This window comes from Pyrgilauda ruficollis, unplaced genomic scaffold (genome assembly GCF_017590135.1).
Source record: "Pyrgilauda ruficollis isolate IOZ18807 unplaced genomic scaffold, ASM1759013v1 scaffold41, whole genome shotgun sequence".
In the NCBI taxonomy this organism is placed as follows: Eukaryota; Metazoa; Chordata; class Aves; order Passeriformes; family Passeridae; genus Pyrgilauda; species Pyrgilauda ruficollis.
In genome coordinates, this window is record NW_024525601.1 from 1,803,458 (window position 1) to 1,811,204 (window position 7,747).

General features: G+C 38.3%; 1 protein-coding gene across 1 annotated transcript in view; it reads right to left on the reverse strand.

Moving 5' to 3' along the window:
* Positions 1–2,999, reverse strand: part of LDLRAD4 (low density lipoprotein receptor class A domain containing 4) — a 235,944-nt gene extending 232,945 nt beyond the window's left edge. The window contains exon 1 of the mRNA XM_041477592.1: positions 2,870–2,999. The gene's annotated coding sequence lies outside the window, so the exon portion shown is untranslated. The remainder of the gene's footprint in view (positions 1–2,869) is intronic.
* Positions 3,000–7,747: the final 4,748 nt, after the last annotated feature.

Genomic DNA, 7,747 nt, shown 5'->3' on the forward strand with positions numbered 1-7,747 from the left:
AAGCTATTCCAGACTACGGTTACTCTAACCTACACTGGGTGTCCTCTGCATAAGCACCAGTGTGACTTTGTGGACTGCTGAGACTCAGTCTGTTGCAACTGGCATAAGTTGCCACAGGCGAGTAATCACAAGAAACTGACCTTGGCAAAAGCACATTTTACACTTCACTGCTGTTCAACTGTGTTATACTAAAGAGAGAGCAAGTGAGCACAAGCAGAAGGGGGAGGGAGAGAGAACAAAGGGGGATAGACAGCATAAAAGTGAATGCAGCCATTTCCAGCTTTACCTGCTTTTAAGATTTTAAGACAGGTACATCACACCTCCAAGGCACATCACAACCTACACAGAGTTACATCAATTTTGCATGGTATCATTTTTAAACCATCAGGGTCTGAGGAGATTTTTGGAGGGGGAGGAAAAAGAAAGAAGACTAAGTACTAAATTAGAAATTAATACCTAAAAAAAAATTCTCCCAACAAGGAGGAGGGAAGTATAGAAGACAATTACAGCTTCACATTTTCTTACCACTGGATTAACGCACAGATGAGGATTTTTAAATTGTTCTTTCCTCCTGTTTGGCTACACCTGTTGAGAGTACATTTTTTAATTAGCTGCAGCTAATAAAGCATAAATGTATTCCATGAGATGTGCAGCAAGATGTCTTAGTCCTAATCTTTAATGTTTCAGCTCAACCTTAACTTCAGCTCTCAATAGCCTGGCAGCAATTTGCAGAAACTAGTATGGTAAAATCCCCACTGCTCCATATACAGTTGTGTCTGGCTCTTCCCAACCATCTTTGGTCTCCAATGGTTTGAATCAGTTATTTCCTGCTAAATAATTTTCTTAGTTTCTGCGTTACTTTTCCTTGGTATTGATTACTGCATCTCCAAAGAAACAGGACCTGGCAGAGCAAGATGGCACAGGATCTCATCATTAGTGCTAACCCACATCCTGCCCAAATTTTACAGCAAGTTTAACACAAGGATCTAACCTTGAGGGTATGCTGGGTTTCCAGGACATTCACTGGTTGAAGCAAAACATGCAGAAGCTTTGTACGAGTTCCAAAATACCGAATCACTCTCTACTTGGGAAGTGTACAAGGTATGCAAGTCTAGACAAAATAAAATGAGACCACGTGCATTTTGTATCTCTTTCTTTACCGCTCTTAGGTCAGTGGCCTAATAACTCAATGCAGCTTCTCTTCCAGATCTTGAAGTCTGCTTTTCTTCTGTGCAGACAGTTTTTCTATTCCTCATCTGGTTCCATAAATAACTCATAACCCTGCTACAAAAGGCAGCCTTTGTTCCTCTTAAACTTGCAAACCCTTCACATCTCTGTCTTCACAAAGTCTCCATTCCTCTATGAAAACGCCCCATCCTCCGTCTCAGTCCTCTAAATGTCATTACTACCAGTAAGCAGAAGTGACTTGTTTGGACACAGCCACGTTGTTACCTTGAACCATTCCCATCTGACAGAGTCTCGTCATGGTGTAATGACCTCCCCTGTCACTGGCCAGGGAGATACAAGACTCAGCCCTGACAGCAGATGGCTGATTCACACACACACCGATGCTCAGCGACTCAACAATGATACCACCACACATAGCCTATAAATTATGAAAACAGCAATTCTATGAAGCATGACCTGAAATTTCAAGGGACTGAAGTATTTCCAAGTCTGAACTTCAGATCTGGGTCAAAAAGGTATCAGCTGTGGATCTGCAGAATTTTAATCATCTCATCAGACTGGAGCTCTGTCTCTCACAAATACATGATGTTTGTAAGGCCCACAGGCATGCTTCCTGACACTGAGGCAGGACTGTGTCACAGAGGGCCACAAGAATACTCACTGCTTCTGTGAAGTGTATGAGAAACTCTTGCAGGGTCTAGACAGAGAGTACACTAACGTCTGTCACATTTTTCTGACTGCACTTGGGCACAAAATAGACTTATTAAAATTTTTATTTACTAAGTCCTGTAGTAATAGAAAAATTACTAAAAAAAAGAATAGTAAATAGAAAAAAAAATAACAATAAAAATAGATAAAAATAAAAATAAAAAGTAGTTCTGCAACAATTTCTGTACGCTCTCAGGCTTGGCTACCTATGGTCAGCATTTCTCACAACAACACGCAGCAAAAGAAAGAAAAGGGTGACAGAAAAATACATGATGGGTACTCACATCCAGAGGAAGAGTAAATCTCTGCTTATACTAGGCCAAAAGTAAGGAAATACTTATATTACACAAGAGCACCCTCAGCTGAATGTAAGGATTTGACATCTCTTACTTTTTCAGTGCATATCCTAAACAACAGGTTATTTAATTAGCCTCTCTCTTTGCAGCTCCCTCTGGGTCTCCCAAACCACACCATATTTTAAATGTATGTGTCAATCAGTACTGCTTGAGTCATTTGACTTTATAGCTCACTAGCTAGGATCTCATTTTCAAGTAATTTTACTCATTAGGCAAAATAGAAACATTAACTGGGTCTTCCCCATCCATACAATTACCAATAGGCTGGCTACTGTGGACATCACCCTTGTCTTTCCTCTTCTATCTTTCATATAAGACAATTGCTTGAAACTGGTACATTTCCTGAAAATATACAAGGGCTGACAAATGAAAATCTTTTAACATCTAAAAATTACTAGGAAGGTATAGTTATATATATATATATATATATATATATGGGTGTATACATATATATTACTTTTTAATTTTTTTTTTAATATGGGTATATATATCAATACAAAGTATCCCAAAGATGATGATTCTGCAGTGTAGTATGGTTGAAATGTTACTAGAATGGGATTAATTTAACCTAACTATTCCTCTACTGGAAAAAGATTAGTTTGTTGAATTACATTTACCTTTCTCGAAGTGTTTAAGAAAGAAGTCTTGTCTAGTTTAAACTCATCCAATACAACATAATGATATCCTTGAAGTCCGCAGAGTCAGGAGAGTCTTGCTTTTCCTTCTAGTTGTGAATATTGAGTGTGATCTACAAGAAAAACAAAGTGGCAGGAAAAAAATTTGGCAGGCAATCCTTTATATTTTCAATGAGTCAGTATTTTCAAAATCCTCACAGAAAATGGCCCTGACTCCAGAAGTTCAACCAATCAATCAATCAAACAATCACTACTTGGTTTCCAGAAAGAATTCAAAGCAGATTTATTTTTCCATGTCAAATATTCTGTCTCTCTCTCTTCACTATCTTAAACATGAAGATATTAGAGTGAAAGGTGTGATTTCCTCTCCTTATTAAAAATAAATAAATAAATAGAAATAAAAATTAAAAAAAATAAAATAAAAAGAACTTGCAATTCTTTGCATATTCTGCTATAAATTTATAATTACCATCAGGGAATTTACGACTTTTTGTTAGAACCTATGGAAGAGAAAGGCTACAGTTTCTCTGATGTGAAGCACCAATATACTTCACAAAGCCAGTAGCAACTCTTGAAACAGAACTAAAACTATGAAAAACATAAAATAGCCTTTTCTCCTACTAGACACTTCAATTAATCAACTATTGGTGAATAAGTTAAGTACTCAGCAGCTTTGCTGAATAAGCATGTTTGGAAACAGCTGTGAGAAGTTCACCAAATCTTATTCTCTGCATTGTCCTGCTGGCTCTGGAGTTTCCACTTTTCTAAGGAACATCACTTTTCCTGGAGAGCACATTGAACCCGTAATTTTGCAGATACTCCTTGGGCATAGTATCAGCTCAGTCTTTCTAGTTCCTTCAGTGACAGCAAGCAAACTCACAAAAGCTTTGCCTCAGATTTCACAGGCATGTGTGTGCCTCTCTCTCGGTACCCAGGCCGACGTGCCAATATGTAGGATTAAACTTTTTCCAAGGTTGAATAAGCCACCATCTGTCTATCTTGTGTGGTGCTGTGCGCCATCCGGGAGACTTGTCCCTTAGAGCATGTTTCTACCATATGTCACTCCTGAGTGATCAGTTATGCCAAGACATTTGGGAAAAAATGACTAAGTCGAGCTGGAAAACCCTCTCTGAATTCCAGAGGAGGTTTGCCAAGCCTGTATTTGCAAATAACTTCACATCCACTGGTTTTTGCATATATTATGCATAACAATAAATAATAACCTTTACTCAAACAGACATGAGGTACCTGCCCTCCACTGTCCAGAACTCAGGGACTTTTTAATAAGCCAAGGGATTCAAGTATGCCACATCTCCAGGAAAAATACAAGAAACTTTTACAGCGACTTTTATGATCACTAACTTAATAAAGGGAAAAAAAAAAAAAGCAGATGTTAAGAATATATTTCAAGAAAGACTGAGTTTGTTGTTTTAAAGCCACAACAAACCAGTAATTTCTTTCAGAATACTCAACTAAAAATACCTAAGGCAACTGAAGAGAAGAATTTTTCCTAATAGTAACCATCCAACAATGACCATCTAAAGTGCTCACCTGCACGCAAAGTGATCACTGAAACTACATGTTAAACTGCTGATACAGTCCATGCAATTAGAATTTGTCTAATAAAGAATATGACTCTATCCTATTTTAGATTTAAAGAACCATTTTATGTTCCAATTCCTCAATTATTAAATTAAAACTCAAGCCAACATCATTCTTATGGCCAGCTCAAGGCTGCTCATTTACATAACTGACTTTCAAGGGCACTTCCTTACACAGCAATTAATACCAGCAAAAAATCCACCGGATCTGCTACCTAATGTTAAGGAAGACATTCTTGAGAACATTAAAAGAAGAAAGAAATTAGTAAGTCATGATTACAGCCTCCCTGAGTAAGATTAACATTGAAAGGAAATCTACTCCTAAGGGCAACAGGAGAAATATTAAATATGAGAAGACAAATTATAGGAATTATTACATTTAGTGACAAAAGTGAGATGAGGAGCAGTACTAAAGTCCAAGAGAGAACAATGACCTTTGTGTTTTGCCTTCAGAATTTGGACAATCATATAAAAAGAGGTAAGACGTGAAACAAGGATTCACTACAGCCCACTGAGATTTGTAGAACAAAACACATCAAAAAGCAGAAAAAGTTATGTTAAACAAAGAAAACCACTACTGAAAAAAGGTTGTTATTATTAAAGGAAAATGAGGTAAATTATCACCTCAGAATGGATTTTTTTTTTAAATATGTATCTAATTTAAACTGTCTCCTTATGCACCAAGAGTGAAACTTACAAAGGTGAGGATGCTGGTAACAAATTAGACTACCAAGGAAAGAAAGCCTCCGACTGCAACATGGATTTGCTGAATGGAAAGAAGAGAGGAAAATAAACATAGACCAGCTAGGCAAATCTGGACTGCTTGCCTACGTAACACACCTAATGATATTGAAGCCAGCATATTTTTTGAAAGGCTCAGCTCCTTCCTGGCCCACTCTGACAGCCTGAGGCATTCACACTGTGGAGCCAAGAGAGACTGAAGAGGCTGGTTCTACAGCACCAACTTTCTGCTAACTCTTCTTATTCCAGCAAGAAACCTTTAGGGTAACATGCACCTGCCCTGATGTCCTCCTTGCTTCTTGCATCCACGTGAAGGTCCAAGTAATCTTCCCTTCAGGATGAGACATGATTTGCACATAAGACTGACCAACTTAGAGGGCTGCAAATGGGAACGAGGGGAGGAGGGAAATTCATCAAAGCTGCCAATTAAGAAAATTCTTATTCTAGAAAAAAATTTGTGCTATGAAGCTGGTCAACAGCTTCCTCACAGAAGGAGCAGCCATACAGCTTCGGTACTGTCATCTCTTGCCAGAACTACAGCAGAAACAAGAGTTTCTCTGGAGCTTCTCAACAAGCATTGTGGAGATTCAGGTATATCAGTAAGGAAAAACTATGGAGCAACATAAAGGGAGAAAACATTGAAATGTCAACAAAGATTAAAATTTTTCTTTCCCTTTATTTTCGGCTTGGGGAGGCTCAGGATCTATCATCCATTTGTCCCACACCAGCAGACATCCAAACAGGAATCTTATCACTCTTTGGAAATATGATGCTTTTTAATTTGATTTAATCACTAGGAGTTCCTTGGAAACTCTTCACACACACAGGCTGTTTTCTTTTGTGTTCCACTTCAAGTATGTACTCAGCCTCAACTCTCTGCTGTTCTCACAAACTTTTTAGGGAACTCTCAAATCTACTGGAATTCAAAAGTTCAGGATTCCAACAATCACATGCAAACCCATTCTTCTAGAAATAAATTCACTCTGTGGCACAACTAAATGTTTCTGTTACATAAATGCAAAACTTAACTGAAACATCTGCTAATAAATACAAGACTGTGACACCTCAAAGGCAGCAACAGTGAAATTTATTTCCACAGGAAACCTCATTTCGAGTGTATGACTACAGAGACAGTGTTTAAAGACAAGAAGGGCTCTTCAAGCACAAGGCCAAACCCAAGAAGTAGTTATGTCCTCTGAGCCACACATCTGCAGGGTATTTCATATATTCCCACAATCATTCATCACAATTTGCTCCCCAATGGAGACTGGTCCCTACTTGACAAGACTATTTTATTTCAGTGACCATGATGTAAGGGAGAAAATAGAGGTTGATGGAAAGATATGAAATGTCTCTAAAACCTTCCAAGCAGCCAGTTCTCTAACATAAAGTCCATTCTGCAAGGGCTATGGTACCTCAACATAAAAAAGTTTGTTTTTCAGAAATGTTAATGCAATATTAAAACAATACACATTCTCTTTTCTTAAGAATAATCAATACTCATAAAGTAACTTGAACAAAAACAATCTCCACGTGCCATGTGAAAGCAACTTGGAGTTACTTGTGCTAGGGGGACAAAAAGAGGGATTGTTGAGGCAGAGATAAGCCTTGCTTTTTCCAATCACAGAGATAAAGCAGTTTTCCTCACGTAGTTTTCCTCTTCCTCACCTCCCCCCTCCTCCACACAAAACCCAAGAAAAGCTGCCATTGCTTTAGGTCAAAGGAAAAACAGGCCCAGCTGCCATAAGCCAAACAACGTACAGGTTTGCTATCTCCCCTGCTGTTTTGGCTCGAGCTCTTCAGACTGGAAAATTCAGAAGCACGATCTCCCAAGCTCTATAAATGCCAGAACCATCTAAGAGGAAAATAGGACAAGGCCACCCCCAGGCAAGTTTGTACTAAAATCTGCTGGCTGCAAGGCAAAAATACAGTAAACATCGCATAGGGACAGACTGCTCCTCAGAAAATATTCCACAAGAACAATATAGCTTCCAAAGAAAGGCTGCGCTAAGGGGACTTCTGGAGGGAAAAGAATGCAATGTTTTAAAAGCCTTGCGAGGAGTTAGCAAGCTAATGGCACACTCAATGACAAATTGTTTGACAGGCAATATGCTTTTGACATTAATCCAAAGAAGAAATGTAAAAGCGACATTGAATGTTCTCTATGGAGTGGTAGCAAATTGGGTATCCTAGAATAGTTCTCCAGTTCACCAAGGAAATTTTGCTTTTGTCTGAACAATGATTAACTGGAATAAAACAAGAAATAAAAGCAATTAATCATCAATATCACCACCCTGTCTTTTCAGGAAGGACAATTTTAGTTAAATTTTTGCAGTCCTTGAGAGATGAACTTTGCAACTGATTACAGTATGTTTTAACGTGCTCTATACTGACTCAACCTTGAAAAACAAGCCAAAAACAGAAGTTGAAACATCCTTTTTCCTGTGTAGCTCCAATTTGCAGTAGCAAGAAGCTAAACAACATGCTCTCCACCAGATGGCTGAAATAAAAAGAACAC